This window comes from Carassius gibelio, chromosome B22, assembly GCF_023724105.1.
Source record: "Carassius gibelio isolate Cgi1373 ecotype wild population from Czech Republic chromosome B22, carGib1.2-hapl.c, whole genome shotgun sequence".
In the NCBI taxonomy this organism is placed as follows: Eukaryota; Metazoa; Chordata; class Actinopteri; order Cypriniformes; family Cyprinidae; genus Carassius; species Carassius gibelio.
This window is the reverse complement of record NC_068417.1, coordinates 3310933-3334104: the sequence shown is the minus strand read 5'-3', so window position 1 is coordinate 3334104 and position 23172 is coordinate 3310933. Positions and strand designations below refer to the sequence as shown.

Sequence of the window (23172 nt, the reverse complement as noted above, 5' to 3'; positions counted from 1 at the left end):
AAGTATGTGTTCTTGCATAAGTAATGGGGCTTACGGCTGGGAGAGGCTTCGGTTGTGACCGGGAAAGGAATAATTCGTGTGTCCACCTCTTTCTACAGGGACATCACATGCAGCATTCGGCCCAGAGGATCCTGCGATCTGCACAGCAGAGTAGGTAGTCAACAGCAAGTATGCGTTCTTGAATAAGTAGTGGGGCTTACGGCTGGGAGAGGCTTCGGTTGTGACCGGGAAAGGAATAATTCTTGTGTCCACCTCTTTTCATAGGGACATCACATGCGGCATTCGGCCCAGAGGATCCTGCGATCTGCACAGCAGAGTAAGTAATCAACAGCAAGTATGTGTTCTTGAATAAGTAGTGGGGCTTACGGCTGGGAGATGCTTCGGTTGTGACCGGGAAAGGAATAATTCTTGTGTCCACCTCTTTTCATAGGGACATCACATGCGGCGTTCGGCCCAGAGGATCCTGCGATCTACACAGCGGGGTAAGTAATCAACAGCATGTATGTGTTCTTGAATAAGCAATGGGGCTTACGGCTGGGAGATGCCTCAGTTGAGTGCCTGGGTGTGGATTACGGTGACGGTGGTGGGCTCTCGGGGTGGTGAGCGTCCGGCATTAACTCTATATATCTTCCCCACACTCTGTAACTTCACTTCAAACGATTTATTGTGCAAACACACCACTTCAGACACGGCACACCCACTCTTAGTGCAAATAGAGCCAGCACTCACCCAACGATGACTCCGTCCACTTCACAACGTTATCACTCCCAGTCCAGATGTATACAATTGATCGAAATCCCAGATCAGGTCTCTTAACTTCCCTCCGATAGCGATGGCACGGTCTGGTCTTCACTTGCTTTCCAGAACTCACACTCTTTCTGTCCTGAATATCTCCACTCGATCGCGGATATATCTGTTGCACAGCCAGATAGCCGAAACCCCACAATAGTCCTCAAACACCTCCACACGCCAGCCCAAACGTCCCAGGAATTCACCTCTCCTAGGGGAACATATCCAAAGAGAAGAACCACACACGGGGGCAAGCCAACCAGGAAGAATAGCCGGGAGAACGAACGACCAAAAAAGAATCCACAACCCTGCTCATGGTCTCTGCACTTCTCTTTTTATGTGGTTACTCCGCCTCCATAATCCTCTCACAGATCGCCACACCAAACTCCCCACACCAGATGTCAATCTGTCATTAGCGTTGTTATTGCGACATCGGGCGCAACCCGGAAGTGGACCGGTGTTACCGCGACACCGTCCCGAGGGGAACACAAAATTCCGGCGGGACTTAGTTCCGCTTCCCTTTCGTCACCCCGTGACATATGATCATTTTAGTCAGGTTGTATAACGGCTAAACCCATCAGAATTATTTTTGCTCTAAATTATAATCGTAAAGTTTGTTGTTATTTGAGAAATGTAATTTTGTGTTTCAGGTATTGCTCTTTCACCAGTAAACACAAAGCAACAGAATGTGGACTCATACACATCGTTTATTTAATCTCATGTAATGTGCTGATTTATTAGGCTTCTTATTATATAAAATAACACCAAAGACTTATGCACTCAGTCTGTCTATAATATGAAAACTGGTGAAACAAAGAAAAATATGATAACATTGAAACTCCTAATAGTTATTCCACTATTTCCAAATTGCAGCATTGCATTGTCAGAGACAGCATTTGAAGATTGATTTATAAAAATAATTTCAGGTTTAAGAAGTGTTTAAAAATTGCATCAACTACTGATGAACACATTGATTTATTTAAATAATCACTCTGTTGATTATTTAACCATGTGTTACTTTGTATTTGGAAGGCGTTTATCTTTCAAACACATTAAAACACAAATTTACAAACTTTTGTCATCTGATCCTCTTTCACCAAATATATTTACTTGAAGTACTTTAAAAAGATGAGATTTAAAAATATATATTTTAATAATTATCACATTTTCATGTTCATGCATGTAACAATTCTCTGATGTTGGTTATGTCCACATGACATGCAGGTAAACAAATGAAATGTTAAACTTTTTTAGTAAGATTTTATTTTGATTGGTTTTAAATTTATTTATTTTAATGTATAATTTTTTATGATTTAATTAATTAGCTTTTTATTAAAGTCACAAACCCTAGTTTTGGGAAACCTTGATGTAATTTTTAATGCATTCCATGTTAATAACAACAAATGGAATATATATATTTATAAGTTATGGGCCGGTATGAGATTTTGATGGTATGATAACCTTAAGCAAACATAACATGGTTTCACAGTATTGTTGTTACAGCTCTGAAATGATTGCGAATCATGAGTCAGTTCAGGAGTTCGGAGCGAGTTCGCGGATCATTTGTGTCAGTTCGGGAGTTCAAAGCGGCATTGCGAATCATTTGAGTCAGTTTGGAGATCGCGAATCATTTGAATCAGTTCGGGTGTTCGTAGCGGGATCGCGAACCATTTGAGTCAGTTCGGTAGTTCGTAGCGGGATCGCGAATCATTTGAGTCAGTTTGGGAGTTCGGAGCGAGTTCGCGAATCATTTGAGTCAGTTTGGGGATCGCGAATCATTTGAATCAGTTCGGGTGTTCGTAGCGGGATCGCGAATCATTTGAGTCAGTTCGGGAGTTCCTAGCGGGATCGCGAATCATTTGAATCAGTTCGGGAGTTCGTAGCGGGATCGCGAATCATTTGAGTCAGTTCGGGAGTTCGGAGCGAGTTCGCAAATCATTTGAATCAGTTCGGGAGTTCGGAAGGCGGTTTCGTGAATCATTTGAGTCGTTTCGGTAGTTCAAAGCGGGTTCGCGAATCATTTGAGTCAGTTTGGGGATCGCGAATCATAGCTGTATATGGATATCCACGCGTGTTTAGGTACGATATGTGAACTCGTATTTTTTGTTTTAAAAAATGTGTTATTTTTAAAAGAATACGTAAAAAAAAAAAAAAAAAAAAAAAAAAAACTTGACAAAATATATATTTTGTTTTTGAGCAACATACAGAATATTAGAAACAGAATTAGTTTTTTTTTTCTTTGATTTGTTTCCTAAAAAGAAAAAAATAAAGACTGACATCTTTATTTAACCTAAATCTGTTATTAGAGTTATTTAATTTGTTATATAATTAATATACATATAATGTATATGATTTCATATCATTTAGTTATTTAATAATAATCATACACATAATTTGATTTAATAATAACCCAATGTGAAGCAAAAACAGAATGTTCTGACAAGCTTTGTGAAATTATATATATATATATGTATATATTACTCTTTATATTTTTTATGTCAATATGGTAGAATATTATCCTATTTAAATCAAGTTAGGTCAAAAGTAATCTAAAGTAGTCTGATTAGATTATCTAAAATGTGTAATGTAATGGATTATGTTATTAACTATAATTATTGTAATGTAATTTGGAATCAGTACCGGATTACAGTTTACATAGCTAGACTATTTTAGTTCCCTCACTCCACAACAATCCTTTCAATTAACAGTATTTAGAAAAGAACAAGAATTAAGAATATAAGAAGCTACAGCAATACAGACGACAAGCCAAAACAAATTAATTTAAAACAAAACGAAACTGAAACCAACATTGGTACAGTGATAACACTTAATGGCACAGATTTTACTATATATTTAAACAGTGTTTATGTATTTTATTATGGTAATGAAGAAACTGCATTGTCAAAGTAACTGTGGGATTATATTATATATATTATATATATTGTGTAGGATTATATACACATTATGAACAGAGCAATGTAGGGATTATATACACATAATGAACAGCAGCAACGTGAGAGCTGTGGTAATAAATACAGTTGGATTGAGTGTGCAAACATTGTTAAACAATGTATTCTATGCAAAATAACAGTAATGCAATGATATTTTTATAGAAATAGTTTACTGTGCTCTGTACAGAAGTACTGTGAGGAGTGCAGTAAAAGAGCAGGAGCAGGTTAGATTGGTGTTGTGGAGTTCAGAAGTGTCACAGTCTCGGGGAAGAAGCTCTTCCTGAGTCTACTAGTGCGAGAGCGTAGTCTCCTGTAACTCCTGCCGGATGGAAGGAGGATGAAGAGTTCATAGTGAAGATGAGAGGCATCCTTGATCATGTTTCTTGCCCTGCCCAGACAGCGCTTCTGATAAATGTTCTCGATGGAAGTTAACTGGGTGTCAGTGATCCATTGAGCAGTTTAAGGCTCCGTAAGAAGTAAAGGTGCTGCTGTGTCTTTTTGACCAGGGTGGAGGTGTTTTAGTTTTCTCCACCTGCTGGAGTGCTTTGTGGTCAGATGCAGAGCAACTGCTGTGTCATACTGAGATGCAGTTTCTAATCTGTCAGGTTTTTAATGATATCTGTTGACTCAAACGGTTTGAGTTAAGTCACTTGTCAGGTTTTACAGTGAAGGGTGGTCTGATGATCTTAATGAGCTAACGCTCGTAATCTTCATCGATGTATTTTCTTTCCTTGTTTGTAGAGTCAGTGCGTAATGTTACACATCTGAGCAATTAAAAAACCTGAAATCTCTCGAGGCGCACCTGCAATTCACAAATATGGATGAGTGCAGACCTTCAGATTTTCTGTGTCAATGAGCAGATAATGGTTGTTCACTCAAAGGTCTTGAATTAATTAGTTTTAATAATTGTCTTTCCATTTACCGTTTTATTCTTCACTTATTGCATTATCTATGTTCTTGATAGTTGAAGGTTACACTGTTGTTACAAGTTACTCCTGTTGTATTAACACTACAAGTGCACTATGTATAAATTAAATAAGTGTTTTTCTATTTAATATTTAACTTATTGTGTTACCTGTGGTCTTGATAGTTGTTTATCTAATTACCTTTTATGTGTTACACTGTCCCTTTACTGGTTTTATATACCTTACTGTAAACTGTACACATTTACCTCAATGTGATGCACAAATAATGAGATACAGAATTGATCAATTTCGCCATTTATTGTTGTAACAGATGGTATGCAATATGCATAACAATGATAAAGCTGTTCATGCATAGACAACATTTAATGTAAGGCTATGAAAACCATTAATAGCATCCAAAATAACAGTAGTTTATTTAAGGTACATTTCTGTATATGTATATAAATGCACATACATACACGTGTATATCAGCCTCTTCACATGAACCCTGAGGTGATCTATCTGCCGTGTTTCCTCCACATCTTCTGCATCCAGCTGCGTCCTCTGGTGAATGCAGGTATTTTCACTTCTGCACACACGAGTCCAACACTGTCTCTGTCACATCCACCATCTGACAACACCAAGTCTCCAGGTAATAGTTTATTAAGAAGGCCATTATTCTCAGCCACATGTTTGTCACTGACATGACCTCCTCACATGAAAGAGAGAGATCCTCGTGGTGTGATGCCAATGAGATACTTTAGGATGTGCTGGTGTTTGTAGTGGGGAAATGTCTGTGCTCCAGCTTTGAGATTTGATGCTCTTTCAATGCGAATTTCAAAGCTGTCCACAATAACTGCTACTCGATTGACAAAAGCCTCTACAAACTGATGTAGCAATGAAGCCCAGTGTAGTTTCAACACACAGACGAGAACACACACACGTTCACACAATAACAATATACACCAGTGTCAGGAATACTGACATAACCAGGAATAAACCAGACCAAAATGACAGTCCTGACATTAATAAAGTGTGCGGTGTAACAATGACTCCATTGCTAGTGGTAAAAACAACCACAAAAGTTAAACGTGTTTTGTTCATAACTTACCACGTATAACTTAATATTTCACTGGGAATCTGACTTGAGGGGTTTGTCAGTCTCTCAACAGTGACAAAAAGAGTACGAGTGTTATTTAAGTTACTGTTTATAAGGTTTGAGAAGAAATTGTGTCTATCTGTGGCTAGTTTCACATTTAAAGCATGAAGGCTGTCTTTATAGATGCTATCGTGAATTTCAAGTTTCGTCTTTTCTGCATTGTCTTTTCATCGTCTGAACTGCTGTTGATCTTCTCCAAACTGATTTCTGTCTGTTTGTTTTCTTACTGACTATTATTGGAGCAATATCATCAATAATGTTCTTAACTTTTGAGTTGAAGGAATCAAGGAGAATATGAACAGAGTCTGCAGAAATGCTTGGTGTTAAAGATATAGCCTCCATAAATAGTTCACTTGTGTTCTCGTTAATGCATCTCCTTCTGACAGAGACAGATCTAGATTCAGTGCTAGCAGAGATCAATATATCAAAGAAAATACAGAAGTGATCAGATAGTGCTATGTCTTTAATAACAATGGATGAAATGTTTAGACCCGTACTGATGATTAAGTCTAGAGTGTGTCCTCCTTTGTGTGTTGCCATATGAAAATATGAGAGAGCACACAGTTACAACAAGTGATCTGTTCTGGATCCATAAAGCAGTTGGAGAATCTGTGAAATCAGTCTGAGAGGAGAAACTATTTGATCAGACACGAAGAACAAACCGACTGAAGACAGTTACAGGAGAAACCAGAGTCAAAGACTCTCAGGATCTCAGGATCAAACACTGCTTTAACACATTTTTAACATCTATATTTGGCTCAGCTTATTTCTGTTGAACATGACAGCATTGATCTCCAGGAAGCTCAGAAGAGCTGATGATCTTGTGCATCAATGCTGAATAAATCGAGGGTTATTTAGCTGACAGGAGAGTTTGACTTCACTTTACTACAGAGCAGCCTCACATCAGCTCATCTGTCTCATCTCTCATTACTGATCCAGTTTGTCTCTTCATATCTGTGGACTGAAACCGCTCAAGATGTTTGACACAGTTTGCTTCTGGTTGTGTTCGTGGAATATGCTTGGTGAGTTTGAAATGTGTATTTTCTTCTCTCAAATATGTGTGTGTGTTTTTCTAAATATCCTTTATATAAAAACAGTGAAGCTCAAACAGCAGCAGCTTTAGTTTCAGTCGTGATGTGATTCTCATCTGAAGAGTTTTCTGTGAATGAATTCAGCTCAAATCAACTTCAGTTCCTGTGTCGGCAAATGGGTTTTATTCAAAATCACCATGAATGTTTTTTTCGTTTTGTTGTTTGGATATTATTGGTCCAAGATTTACATTTCGCACTGTTTACTTCAGTAAACCTTCACCTTAATCTGTGACAAACTCTGTCTGTGTTTGTTCTTCAGGTGTGTTTCTGATTCAGATGAAGTGAAGTCAGTGTCTGTGATGGAGGGAGATTCAGTCTCTCTACAGACTAACACTGAACTACAGACAAATGATGAGGTATTCTGGACATGTGGACACTCAGAGACTCGTATAGCTGAAACTGATAAAGACACTGGAAGATTCTCCACATGTGATGTTCTTGATGGAGATTCAGAGACAGACTGAAGCTGGATCATCAGACTGGATCTCTGATCATCACAAACACCAGAAACACAGACTCTGGACTTTATCAAGTGACCATCAGAGGGAGAAGATTGACCACATACAGATTCAGTCTTACTGTCTCTGGTGAGTCACAATTACATTTGAGTCATTTGTGCTGACAGTTTTCATAAAAATATTTTCATGAACCAAATCAAAAAGCAATAAACATATATATTTCAAAACATTTATTCAGAGACCATAAAAATGTCAATAGTGCTCAGTGCAGTATAACTTTAGAATGATCTTTATTGTCAGTTGAAGTATTTTTACACACCTAACACATTTAAAAGACGGTCCATGGTTTAATGTGAGATACAGATGAATATTTAAGTTGATGTAAACTCTTCTCTCCACTGCGTCTATTTGTCATCCTCCATTCAGCTTCAAACTGCATGTAACGTACACGACAGTCAAGACAATCAAATTCTCTCCCAGATGATATTTGATATAAAATAACTTTATCTTGCCAGAGTTTGGTGCTGTTTCTAAATCGTGTAACTTTCTGCCAGGTGTCTGTTATGTTAATGAGGAAACTTGCAAAGATGGGAATTCTGACGCGTATGTGTGTGTTTATGAAATCATTCAAAGCTAATAAATTAGCAAACAAACAACGCACACTCCTCTCACACAGAACAAGAGACGGCACATACAGCTCTGGTGTTTGTGTTTCAATGACTTAAAATCAGTTTTAAAACAAAAACACATCTTAAAAATGTGTGTCCATGCTACAAATGTAGTCCCTCATTTAAAAGAGTTTTCTAATCTGCATTTGGGCCCAGACCCTGTTCTTTCTTCGGTGGTCTCTATCGCCCCGTGACAGAATTCAGCCAGCAACATGGGTCCAGCACGAGCCTCCCGAGGCGACGGCGTCCGCTCACAAACCTGCCTGAGAAAACAAACATCTCATGAGCAGAAAGTTATCACTTCCAGTCATGTGCACACACTCTCAAGTCTGCAAGTGTAGGTATTTGGACAGACCCTGACCTCCTTCTAATGTTACTGGATTCTGACTCTTCTCAATAAACGTCCACAAAGCTATTTGCATAAAACACACCCAAACTCCATTTAAGGGCTTTATGAACAAACTTGTGTTTCACGCTTATAGTCTTTGCAGCTTTAGGGATCTTATCTATTCACAAACACCTTGTAACACTCCAGAGAAAAAGAAAAGTTGAAATTGCATCATATCACCCCTTTAAGACCAAGTAGATTTCTCTGCCGTCTAGTCACAATCACTTCAGCTCACACCGAGTGGGACTTTAATTTCTGCAAATCAGTTTGGGGGAATGCAGAGATGTGATTATTGATGGGAAGCACAACATCCACATCTTTCACTATTGTTAGTTATCAATTAGTTAGTTAATCAATTTGAACTTTTAGCGTATTATTGAACTTGGACCTCATTATTAGTCCAGGTCCCTGCACACACACACACACACACACACACACAACTGTTTACTGTACAAAACACAAAACACACACCTGTTTACTGTACAAACACAAATTGTGCACACAATTTAGAAATTTAATTTTTTTAATTTATTTATTTTTTTTGCATGTCATTTTTAAATCGTTCACAGCTGAGCATCATGATAGTGATCCTGACTGTCAGCTTCGATGTGGTCAGCATAGTTTCTGCTTGTCTCTAGTAAATGCATGTTCCTGTACTGTAACCTACACAGCAGCTAGAGACAAACACAGAGTTGCTCAGCATTATGAGCCGGCGGAGAGCAATAGCAGAGACTTTGGTCCTTCATGAGATCGATTCTTACTGTAGTTTAATCTCTATACTGTGGACCCTCTGTTATGCCGTTAATAATGTTAAAAGAATAATGGTGCAGTAGATTTTGGATATTTGACTGTTTTATTTTTAATTTTCTTTATTATTGACATGTATTGCAACAAAAGCAGCCAAGATGGCTTCCAAATTGTTCCAAACTATATTCAGATGTGAAAAAACTGTACATCAATACACAGTAAGCTTCAAAGCAAAATAAATTCATTATGCTGTTCAGTCTTTATGCTTTGTGTTTGTTTGTTTGTTTGTTTAATTCATATTTGATGAAACAAACTCAAGACAAAGCAAGTTCAGTTCTTTGACAGAGATATTAGGAGCAGTTGAATTCAGCAGATGTTCAAGAGTCCTCAATTCATCTACACTCAAAGCACATTCAGATTCTGGAACAACAGCTTCAATATCTTCACAGACATCGTAAGTAGCTGCTACGTCCCAGTCTAGATCTGGCTCTTCGATGTCCTGAGGGTATAGCGGTTAAATAGTTAGGAATCCACTTATTACATGAACAGCAGTGTGATGACAGAATAACAAAGACGAGATGTCCTCCCTGTCTCTACCCCTGATCTAGATCCATCTCCTCCAACTTTACATATGTTTAAAGAACATGTTTGTGCTTTGCTTTTTTAACCTAAATTGATTTAGTTTTTTAGTTTTCAATTATAAAATACAAGCCAAAAGTCAAAAGGCAGTCAAAATGCTTTTCTTGTTTTAAATGTATATATGCTATGTAAATATGTTAAAATACCTTATCGATCTGTGATTCGTGTCGATGTGCACAAGAGAAAGAGTCGCTCGAACGGAGTACGTCCTCCAAAAGATGCCTTTTCAGAATTTGCTGCAGAATAGAGGGACAAAATGTGCTTAAACTGATTAACATTAGATATTAAACAATTATAAAGTCATTTGAATCATCTAACTTTCTTCTAAACATTAGAAACATTTTAAAGTAAGTAGTATAAATGAGTAAACCTGACCACATCTGAACATATAAAACATGTCCTAGATATAAAGATTCATTTCTAAACTGAGTTTCAGAGGGGTGTGATAATTCATGCTGTGTACTGTAATCTTTCAACAGGATAAAGTGCTGAAACCCTTTCATACTGCATTTAATGGAAAATGAATGAAACTGACAATATATTAAACTGATAAAGAGTGATAACAAAAAGCTTACACAACAAGTCTTTAGGATCATAGTGACAACTATTTAATGAACACTTTTCACATTTCTGTAGTTGTCAGAGCTGATATAATTTTGTCTGGGTAAACAGAGATACTGTTTAGTGGAAGTATAACGTTAGTGGTAATGTAGCGGGATATAACTATGTGATATATAAAATAAAATAAAAACAATCAGAAAAAAATCTCTTCTTTATCAAAGTGATTTTGCCATCATATGGACAACATTTAAAGCATAAGCAACTCTTTATTACCACATTCAGTGTTATAGAAAAGTACCACCATGACAACAATTTGAAACCAGAAATGCATCATGTAACTGTAAGAGTAAATAATATTTATAATAAAAACAATAAATATGCACCCATTTGTGAGGAAGGTTGTAAATGAGTTAATTACTTCTCATTTTTTTGTTTTCTGTTTCTTCATTACAATTGTACTGTCATTGCTTAAAACAATATTTATATACATTTCCTTTAATTAATTAAAATCCCACATCTTCATTTTTTTATTATTTAACCCAATCTCTCTATTTTCTGAAAGGTGCTGAGGTCAGATCTGCTGATGTTGGTCGTGTTATCATTGTTTCGTTGCTTGTCATTGTTTCTTCTTCAGTCTCACTACTATGATCTTCATTTATAGCATTGTCTGGAAAATAATCATAAAAAATATTATTATTATTTGTTGTGGATTCTTCTGAAATGGATTATTTATAGCACTTATCTTATCCACTTCTCTAGTGTGTTTTTCTGATTCTGATGCAGGGTTTTGAGGACAGTGATAAAGACAGGAATATAAAGATGAGCTCAGAATATTAGAGAATAAATTACATAAAAACAGTGTTATAAATGTTGAATATGAGTACAGAAGACTATAATGAAGAAGACTAAATTCATTAGTCTGTCTAATATTCCCTTAAATGTAGGCTTTTAAATACATAAATTATAACTAAATATTTTATTGTAAAATGATAAAATGTTAATTTCAGCTGTAAATAAGAGGTAAACTGCTGTTTTGTCTTTTTCAAATTTATAAGTTTATGAGTTACAGTCTCAGTTTTTCTCTTTTAATAGACATTAGATTCAAAACTATTTAAATCTTAAATGACAGATTGTGAAAAGCACATATATCTACATCACAGCGACCTGTAAAACTGAACAGAGATGATAAATTCATAAAAGAAGATGAAAATAACTGGCCATTTTCTATTTGTATGTAGAAACTGAAAGTTCATTATAATTAATTGAGTTCTGAACTAATTAAATGAATCATACATTTAATATATCTTAATTATTCATCATAACCTACAGAATAACTGAATAAATCCTTCAATCTGAATTCATAGACTATTGCTGTAATGAAAGAAATGTAATGAAATTTCTTCAAATAAAAACAGGGCTGTATATGATTCTGTTATATAGCATATAATCATTACCTTTCAGACTGATATGTTTGTCTTGGATTATTTGATATGATTTGTCATTATTCATTAACCCTTCAGAGTAGTCAAATGTCTCAGAAGGAGGTGAATGGAGCAGATTGAGAGGGAGAATGTGAAGAAACAGCAGGTGGCGCTAGTGCACTGTTTTAGTTTGGGATCTGCTGTTAGAAGGAAGAAGAAGGAGAAAGCAGGTGTGTTTGTGCTTCACATTCCTGTCCAGTTGGTGGCGCTGATGCACTAGATCTGTTGTTAACTGGACTTTGATTTTCTCCAAGATGAAGTCGTGTCAGGTGACAAACATCAATCGTGAAGATCGCACAGGTGTTTAACAGCGATCACAAACCGGAAGTGTGTGAAAGGGGGGACTGGGTTGGACTGGAGCACTGATGGCAGGAAATGACGGTAGCTCTGGTAGTGATCCGGAAATGGAAAATGAATCGTGTAGCGGGAGTACAGGAGGGAATGAATGGTGGAAAGTAGTAAATCGGAAAAGAAAGAAAACTAATAGTCAAGGATCATTTACGGATAGTGGAAAGGAGGATCATGTGAGTAGGAAAAACATTGAAGAATATAAAGTGATGATGAAATTTGCAGATTCAGGTATGACGATTAACCCAATTAAACTAACTAAATCGCTAAATAAAGCCTTAGGTGAAATTCATAGTGCAAAGACTCTGAGAGATGGTAACTTGATTATCATATGTAAGGATGAAAAACAACAAAAGAAGGCTCTAAGTATAACCTCGATGCTTGGACTCTTGGTGTCATGCACTTTGATGAAGAAGAAACCTTGGGTTAGAGGAGTAATAACTGGAATTCCTACTGATGTGAATACTGATAAAATTAAAAGTTGCGTTGAAGGGGCGAAGGTAGTTGGAGCAAAACGACTTCAGTACGTGAAAAACAAAGAAAGAATGGATAGTTTGTCAGTAATGCTTCAGTTCGATGAGGAAAGAATGCCAGAGAGGGTAAAAATAGGATACGTAAGCTATCCAGTAAGACCTTATGTGCCTCCTCCGCTTAGATGCTTCAAGTGCCAGAAATATGGACATGTTAGTGCTGTTTGCAGAGGAAAACAACGCTGTGCGAGATGTGGGGGTGACCATGAATATGGTAAATGTGGTGAAGGAGTGAAGGCTAAATGTTGTAATTGTGGAGGTGAGCATAGTGCTGGTTTTGGGGGATGTAGTGTTCACAAACATGCTGTGAAAATTCAAAATGTGAGAATAACTGAGGGATTAACTTACGCTGAAGCAGCACAAAAAGCAAAACAAAAAGAGCAGACACACAGAGAGGTAAAAGTACAAGAACAGGATGAAAATACGTTGGTTCTAAGTAAGACAAAAGAGGATAGTTTGGTGATCGGGAAATTGGAATTTGTCTCATTTATGGCTGAAGTGGTAAATTGTTCTGCTCAAACAGAAAGCAGAACAGAGAGAATTAAAATCATAATTCGAGCAGGTGAGAGATACTTGAAAGTAGCTGGTGTTACATTGGAAAAAATAAATGATATGCTAAAGTCTCAATCAAGTACTCAATCAGCATGTGGAAGTACATAATAATAATAATTATGGTTTTAACAATCCTGCAATGGAATGTCAGAAGTCTTATTGCAAATGGATCAGAATTTAAAAAGTATATAGACTTATTAGAGGTGAAACCAAACGTAATTTGTCTACAAGAAACATGGTTAAAACCTAAATTAAACTTTGTTCTGCAAGGGTATAATATAGTAAGGAAAGATAGAAAGACAGGAAATGGAGGTGGGGTGGCCACTTTTATAAAAAATGAATTAGAATTTAGAGTTATTAATGAAATTGAAGAATATGAATTGGTGGTTATAGAAATATATGCAGAGAAACATAATATTAGAATAATAAATTATTATAATCCTTGTAATAGATTAAGTAAAGACTTAGAAAAGGTTATAGGATCAGGAAATCATAAAATAATTTGGTGTGGAGATTTTAATGCACACAGCACTTTATGGGGAAGCAGTAAAGATGATCATAATGGGGATGTTGTTGAAGAAATTATAGATAGTAACGGGTTAGTTTGTATTAATGATGGCAGGAACACAAGAATAGATTTAGTACGTGGTATTGGGTCAGCTATAGATTTGACATTGGTCTCTGAAGGGATAGCTGGTAAATGTGTATGGGAAGTTCAGGAAGATAATAGTATGGGGAGTGATCACTATATAATTGTATGTAAGGTAGGGATGAGTGTTAAAGAACGTAATGTGATTTTAGCTCCAAGATGGAGATTTAATCAAGCAAACTGGGAAGCATATCAATATCTAAGTGAGGTAGAATTAACAGCATTAGAACTGAATAAGATGGAAGACATAGATGAATGTAATGGGGAAATATGTAAAGTTTTGTATGAGGTAACTGATAAAATTATTGGAAAAAAGAGACTATGTAAAAAGAGGAAAGCAGTTCCTTGGTGGACAGATCAGTGTAGTGATGCTATACATAATAGGAATAAAGCATTTAGAAAAATTAAAAAGTCTAATTTATTTGAAGATTTTATTAAATATAAGAAATCACAAGCTGAAGTAAGAAGAATAGTAAGAGGAGCTAAAAAGAAGTACTGGAGAGATTGGTGTTCTACAATAGGAGATGATATTGAAGTAAGTGAAGTATGGGGATCAATTAGGAAAATGGGAGGAATTTATAGAAATTGGACTTTTCCTGTTTTAAAAAATGATGAAGGAAGAATAGCCGTGACAGATAATGAAAAAGCTGAAATGTTGGCTAAAGTTTTTGTTAAAATCCATAGTGATGATAATATATCAGATGACATTAAAAAGAGTAGAAATCTGAACAAAAATAAATATCCAGATCTAATGATGAAAAGAAATCCTTCTGGTGATGCTTTAGATGCAGATTTTAATATGTATGAATTAAAGATGGCACTATGGGGAGTTAAACATTCTTCTCCTGGGAAAGATGACATATGTTATGTAATGATCCAACATTTATCAGATAGATCTTTAAATATTATTTTAAATCTTTTTAATAAGGTTTGGAATGCAGGGAAGATTCCTTCTTCATGGAAGCATGGGATAATTGTACCAGTTGGCAAACCCGGAAAGGATAAATCAAATCCAATTAATTATAGACCGATTGCTTTAACTTCTAACTTATGTAAACTGATGGAAAAAATGATCATACGAAGGCTTAATTATATATTGGAAATAAAAGGTCTTATATCACCATATCAGAGTGGATTTAGGGCAGGTCGGAATACTATGGATGCAGTTTTAAGTTTAGAAGGCGATGTTAGGAAAGCTCAGGCAAATAAAGAAGTTTTGGTGGGGGTTTTATTTGATATTGAGAAAGCATATGATATGCTTTGGAAAGAGGGACTTTTAATTAAACTTAAATGCATGGGAATTGGAGGAAAATTATACAACTGGATTATGGATTTCCTTTTAGAAAGAACAATACAAGTTAGGATAGGAGTAGAGTATTCTGAGACATACTCGATAGATAATGGAACTCCACAAGGAAGTGTATGTAGCCCAGTATTTTTTAATATTATGATCAATGATATTTTTAGTAATTTTAAGGGTGATATTGGAAGGGCATTATTTGCTGATGATGGGGCAATATGGAAAAGAGGACGTAATATTGCATGTGTGTCCCAAAGTTTACAAAAAGCTGTGGACAAAGTGGAGGTATGGGCAAATGATTGGAGTTTTAGATTATCTGTGGATAAAACCCAAGTTATATGTTTTACAAAGGGGAAAAAAGTACCAGAGGTTAAGTTAAAGTTGTATAACCAGGAGCTGGAGCAAGTCTCTATAGTTAAATATCTTGGTGTATGGATGGAATCCAGATTGACATTTGCAACTCATGCTAAAAAACTGATCAATAAATGTAAAACAGGAGTAAATATTTTAAGATGTTTATCTGGGATAGAATGGGGAGCTTGTAGAATGTCTTTGAAAAGAATTTATTGTACATTAATCAGACCAAGTTTAGATTATGGAAGCATTATTTATGGATTTGCAGCTGAAACTACTCTGAAAAAGATTGAAACAATGCAGAGTCAAGCTTTAAGAATATGTTGCGGTGCGTTTAAAACATCTCCCATTGCAGCCATACAGGTAGAAGTTGGGGAAGCTCCTTTACACCTCCGTAGATATTCAATGAGAATGAATTATTGGATTAATTTAAAAGGACATAAAGAATGTCATCCAGTAAAGGGGGTAATTGAAGAATGTTGGGAGCATGGAAATAAAAATATTAAAAGCTTTGGGTGGATTGCTGAAAGGGAAGCAGGAGTAGTTGGTATTGCTGATTGTGATGTTAGTCCAACTGTGGTAGTATCCAGAATTCCTCCATGGTTTTTTCCTATGCCTAATGTAGATTTTCAGATACAAATAAAAATGAAAAATGAGAAAGCTACCCCCAAGAACATTATTGTCCAGGAGTATTTGGAACAGAATTATTCATCATGGTTAAACATATACACTGATGGTTCAAAAGAACCTATCTCTGGTAGAACTGCTGCTGCAGTATACATTCCACAATTTCAAATTAAAATTAAGAAAAGAATAACTGATCATGTATCTGTCTATGCCACTGAATTAATTGCTATGGTGGTAGCCCTTCAGTGGGTAGAGGAGGTCAAACCAAGCTTAGTTGTAATTTGTTCTGATTCTTATGCAGCATTATCTAGTCTTGCAAGTGGATTAAAATCATCAAGGCAAGACCTTATATATGAGATTCTGGCAAGCTTGTTAAGAGTAAGTAAAGTAAGTTTGATAAAATTTATGTGGGTTCCTGCTCATGTGGGAGTGGAGGCCAATGAAGTGGTTGATAAGCTTGCTAAACAAGCTCTTAAACATACAGAAATAGATATTCATGTGACTCTGAGCAAAAATGAAGTTATAGGGAAAATAAAAGAATTCATGAATAACAAATGGCAAGAGGAATGGAACTGTGATAACAAGGGCAGGTTTATGTATAATATTCAACAGAAAGTAAATGGAAATGGAAGAAGTGTTTTTAAGAACAGGAAAGAAGATACAATTATCTCACGCATTCGAATAGGACATACCAGATTAAATCATTCATTGTTTAAAATAGGAAAACATGAATCAGGTAAATGTATTTATTGTAATCAGCCTGAAACTATAGAACATGTTTTAATGAAATGTAAAAAATATGAAAAAGAAAGGTTAAAGCTCATTAATGAAGTTAAAAACATGGGTGTTGAATCATTCAATATGATAAGTCTTTTGAACGAGAAAGCAGGACAAAGAAGAATATATGGTGTTATTATAAAATACATTAAAGAAATAGGAATAATTAACAGAATTTAATATACATATAGAAATTTTTTTTTTTTTTTTTTTTTTTTTTTTTTTTTTTGTCATTTGTCTATCAGTGCTTCACACTCCAGTCCAGTTGGTGGCGGTAAATGCACCAAAAAGTTGGTTTGCCATCCGCCATAAAAAGGTAAAAGAAGAAGAAGAAGTGTTGGAAAGACTTCTGGATTCTGTTCCTGCAGCACAAGATCGTCTGAACTACTGCAAGTAAGTCTGAATACTTTCACCATTACACTTATTTAGGAGAATGATGAACGCGTTTCAGAGCTGGAGGAAGCGGGATTTGTTCAGTTATAACTTATACCTGTCTGTCACCGAATAACAAACCTCAGAGAAACAGAGAGATATTAATAAAACAAACCGTTTAAAGACGTGTTAAAACGTGTTACATTTTTTACAAGTCTTTACAAATGTAGCAGTCAGAATAATTCTAAACGTGTTATTTTATTTCTCCTTCTTCCAGTTTAAGTCGCGAAACCGAAAGTATTCAAATCAAACCTGTTCTTCCGGGTAGAGAGACGATAAACACGAGCAAAATTAATCTTTTTTTTTTTTTTTAAATGCTTCGATAGAAATGTGTATGTAAATAAAGAAGTGTGTTGTGAGTGATCTGCAGAGATTATTACATGGCAGTATATTTGTAGCATATTTTATTTGTATATTGATCGCTTGATAACTCAAAGATTCAGCACTAGTTATTTTCTTCATCATTTGTTCCTCTGAACTCTCATGATCTTGATCTGATTGTCATGTCCAGGTCCTGATAAGCATCTGATCGTCTTCAGAGACACAAAGATCTCAGTGTTGAACTGTTCATCTGCAGTCTGTCAGAGAAGAGAGGAAAGATGAGTCTCTCACACAAACAGAGGTAAGACTGAGTCTGTTTTCACAGAAAAAACAACACGTTTCAACAAGCAGTGTTTTCTCTCACTTTTGTCAGGTCAAATGATTTGCAAAACAGAGCAGAACTTCCTCTAAATGTGTTTAGATTGTCTCGGGTTAAAAACAGCTGGAAACTTGTTAAATGTCTAATATACAGGAATATTTAAATCCTGTACAACCCCATAATTAAAATGTTTTTCACTTTAGTTTCAGGTTGCACTTTTAGTGGATATAAAATGTAAATAATATGGTAACTTAAGCAAGTCAAAATAATCATTTCAAACTGAAGTATATTTTGCTGTAAAGTGTTAAATAAACTAAAATGAGTAATAATTTCTTGTGGCTCAAGTGGTAGAGCATTGTGTTAGCAGCGCAAGGTTGTGGGCTCGATTCCCAGGGAACACATGTTAGGAGAAAATGTTAGCCTGAATCCAGTCTTTTTTTTTATGTCTATACAGGAGTGCTCTTTGATCTATAGCATTGAATGGCTCAAATATTATGGATAGGCCTATAAATATAATATTAAGGTTAGATAATCCACAGATTAATTTCAGAAGGAATCTCAGTGATTTGACTCTGGAGACAGATCTGCAATTATTTAACACACGCTGAATGTCTTAATTTTGCCCATATAACAAGTCTGTCTGTGATGGGCATCATTGCATTAATAAAACATCTACTAATACTACAGCAATAAATATTATGTATAGCAGTCAGAACATTGTTTATTTTTTGGCTCCGGAAAGATACTGTTTGTATTAAGTTTCTTCACTTTAATCTCTTTTATTCTTTAATTTCAAATTAATAAAAAATAGCATCAATGTGTACCGAGACTTTGATGTTATGAGAGGCTATATCCAGTGAATTTCCAAATCAAAAAGATCCCACTTGACTGTAAAACTCTGTCATTCGTTTCAGATGACAGGTTTACATGGTCTTGAAGTATGATGAAGATGAATTTTATTTTGATTAGTTGGTTGATATAATGGAAAGGCTGCATCAGAAGTGTATTTGCTGAGAAAGTGAATGATGCTGAAGCTGTAAATAATGAAGGATGGATGAGTGTTAAAGCTGGGGTCTGTGTCACTATTGCTAGAGAAGATATAAATGTGGAAGGTGAGAGAAGTGAGACGACTGAGGAGAATGAATGTGAATGTGGCACAATGGTAGAAATGAATCTTGTGTGTTACATGAGGATGATACTGATGTGACAGAAGAGAGATTGGACTCTGCTCTGATGGAAGGGGACTTTTCTTTTTTTTTTTTTTACATTGTGGTTTCTTTTTTTAATTTATGAAATCGATTGTAATAATGTTTTAAAACTGTTCCCACTCTCTTCTTTGTGTCATCAGTGTAAGGTCAGGCTCACATGTGTCCAGCTCTGTGTCTGTGAAGATTGACTGGTCAAAACCTGAACCACCGGAGTTCAGTGAAGAAACACCATCAGATATTGAAAGGTATTTCATTTGGTTTGTTACAACATAGCATTAGCTAATTTCTCCACTGGGGTATCTGTGATAGAAAATAAGTAAATAATACAATAAATCACAGAGTTTCTGCTTCTTTCTTCACTGAACTGTGTCAAGAGCTTCTTTCCAGTAATACAGTTACACAGACAGACACTAGAGAGCATAAATTCAATAATGTGACAATCAAACATGAATGTGCTCATCTATCTACAGAAATGATTGTTTACAACATTAAACCTTTTCCAATGAGACTGAAGAATCTCTCTCTTCTTTGTGTCATCAGTGTAAGATCAGACTCACATGTGTCCAGCTCTGTGTCTGTGAAGAGTGACCGGTCAAAAGAAGGTGTGCCACCAGGATTCAGTGAAGAAACACCATCAGCTACTGAAAGGTATTTCATGTGTTTTGTATTATGGCACTAGCTAATTTCTCCACTGGGATATTTGTGATAGAAATTAAATAAAACCATAAATCAAAGAACAATATCTGCTTTGCTTTTTATTGAACTCAGTCTGGAGCTTCTTTCCAGTAAAACAATTACACAAGCAGCAGGAACGAGCCATAAATTCACCACAGAGACAGGAATATGTCTTTCCATCTTTCTGTTATTAGTGTCAATAGTTTTTTCCATATAGGACAGAAAAACTTACATTTGTACTTGAGTAGAACCTTCTTTTTAAAAGAATTAACTTATAGCTGCAGCATTAACAGCTAAAGTTTGCTCTGTGTTTGATTAAAAAAAAAGAGATTTGTTTAATATATTGCCTTAACCACATTTAATTTTATTCACCATTTTAACAGGCAGCATTATGAGACATTAGACTCAGACTTCCAGATTAACAGGAACCACAAGAATTTCACAGACAAACTCCTAGGAATCTTCCAGGTGAAAGAATATTAAATTAATGATTCTATTTATAACAAATAAATTGGTTATTGGACAATGTTTGTTTCTTTTACAAATATATTTATTTATGGATCATATATTTTGAACCAAATGAATGTGGATTTGGTCTAATTGTGTTCTTTTGCCTCTGTTTTTGTTCTTTGTTTGTAGGATCTTGAGAAGAAAATAATCACATTTCTAAAAAATGAGCTGGACATGTTTAAGAAAATATTACAAAAAGAGGACAAGCAGTGCTTTGTGAAGGACTTTAATGAGAACAGATGCAGCATGAAAGAAGCAGCTCTTGATCTCACGCTCTACTTCCTGAGAGAGATGAAGCAAGATGAAGCTGCTGATACTCTAGAAGGTAAGAGACTCATGATCATCTGTCAGATTGTGAATTATAAATGTCGAGAGAAAATATGATTAAATTATATCTGTGTTTTTGTTTCCGTTTAGATGAGCTGTTCTTCATTCATCAGCTAAAGTGTAGCCTAAAGAAGAAGTATCAATGTGTGTCTGAAGGAATTGCAAAGCAAGGAGACTCTACACTTCTGAAGAACATCTACACAGATCTCTATATCACTCAGGGTTGTAGTGAACAGGTCAATACTGAACATGAGGTGAGACAGATTGAAGTTGCTTCCAGACGTCATGAATCACAGGAGATACAGGTTGAGTGCAAACATTTGTTTGAAGCACCTGAACAAGACAAGCAGATCAGAACTGTACTGACAAAAGGAGTTGCTGGCATCGGAAAATCAGTCTCTGTGCAGAAGTTTGTTCTGGATTGGGCCGAAGGAAAAGAAAATCAAGATATCAGCTTCATATTTGCTCTTCCATTTAGAGAGATGAACTTAAAGGAGAAAGAAAAACTAAGTTTGATGGACCTTATAACTCAGTTTTTCCCAGAGACAAAAGGACTGAACCTTACAAGAAGAAATCAGTTCAAAATCTTGTTCATTCTTGATGGTTTGGATGAATTTCGACTTCCTCTAAACTTCAATGGTAATGACGCGTGGTCTGATGTTTCATCACCAGCCTCTCTGGATGTTCTCCTGACGAACCTCATCAAGGGAAATCTGCTTCCTTCTGCTCTCATCTGGATCACCAGCAGACCAGCAGCTGCCAGTAAGATTCCTCCTGACTGTATCGACCGGCTGACAGAGATATGAGGATTCAATGATGCACAAAAGGAGGAGTACTTCAGAAAAAGATTCACAGATGAGAATCAGTCCAAAGAAATCATTGGTCATGTTAAACAATCAAAGAGTCTCTTTATCATGTGCCACATCCCAGTCTTCTGCTGGATTTCAGCCACTGTTCTCCAGAACATTTTAGAGGAGAAAAGAAATGATGTTGTGAAACACAATCAGGCTGATGATGCCTCCAGAACACTGCAGGAGTCAAATACTGAAGACACTCCTAAGACTCTGACACAAATGTACACACACTTCCTCAGATTTCAGATCCAGCAGAGCAGACGAAAGTATGATGGAGAACATACACCAGATGTTTCCTGGGATAAAGATGCCATCTTTTCACTGGGGAAACTGGCATTTGATCAGCTGGAAAGAAACAATGTGATCTTCTATGACACAGATCTGGAAGCCTGTGGTATTGACGTCTATAAGGCATCAGTGTACTCAGGCATGTGTACCCAGATCTTTAAGGAGGAAACAGGGATCACTCTTGGTACCATGTACTGCTTCGTCCACTTGAGCATTCAAGAGTTTATTGCAGCCCTTTATGCACATCAGTTTCTAGACATAAAGAAGAAAAGTGTATTTGTTCATGCGTCTACAAAATGGAAATATAAAAGTAAAACCATGATTGATTTGCTCAAGACTGCAGTGGACAAGGCACTAGAGAGTGATACTGGACACCTGGATCTTTTTCTTCGATTCCTCCTTGGTTTGTCACTCCAGTCCAATCAGAGACTCTTACAGGGTCTGTTGAAACAGAAAAATAGAAATGAGCAGAGCAAAAAAGAAATAGTTCAGTACATCAAGCAGAAATTAGAGTCTAATCTGTCTCCAGAGAGATCCATCAATCTGTTCTACTGTCTGAATGAACTTAACGACCAAACTCTGGTGAAAGACATTCAGACCCACCTTAGCAAAGGAAGTCTCTCATCTGCTGATCTTTCTCCTGCCCAGTGGTCTGCTTTGGTCTTTGTGTTGTTGACATCAGAGGAGGAGCTGGAGGAGTTTGAGCTTCAGAAATTCAAGAAATCAGATGAGTGTCTCATTAGATTATCAGCAGTCATCGAAACCTGCAAAAGAGCTCTGTAAGTTAATATATTTTGTCATGTTTTGTTCTCATCTTAAAATTACATTAATCTACACTGATACATAGCAGGCTTGGACACCGCTGATTTAGTCAGTGACTAAGTTTAGTCAGTGACATGACATACAGCCAATTATGGTAACCCATACTCAGAGTTTATGCTCTGCATTTAACCCATCCAAAGTGCACACACACACACACACACACACACACACACAGACTTTTATTATTTAATAATATTACTATTATTATATGTAGCTTTTTTGCTCCCATTTTTGGTCGGTTTTCTCTTTGATCATTTGCGGATACCGACAAATCAGTGCATACCTACTTACATCCCCTCCTTGTTTACAAATCAAAAGCAAGTCCATACATCCGCATTTAAATGCAGAAGGGGCTTTCCTGATAACTTTCTGCGATGGCGTTATCTTTATTTTACTAACTTGCTGCATGCTGAAGGCGACCCAGCTGAGCTCACCAGAAAAC

At 36.1% G+C, this 23172-nt stretch overlaps 1 protein-coding gene and 1 pseudogene across 1 annotated transcript in view; both read left to right on the top strand.

The window, feature by feature from the left end:
• LOC127987559 (uncharacterized) overlaps positions 1–23172 on the top strand; it is a 1718354-nt gene that overhangs the window by 393768 nt on the left and 1301414 nt on the right. The window lies entirely within an intron of this gene.
• Positions 17991–22691, top strand: LOC127987572 (NLR family CARD domain-containing protein 3-like; annotated as a pseudogene).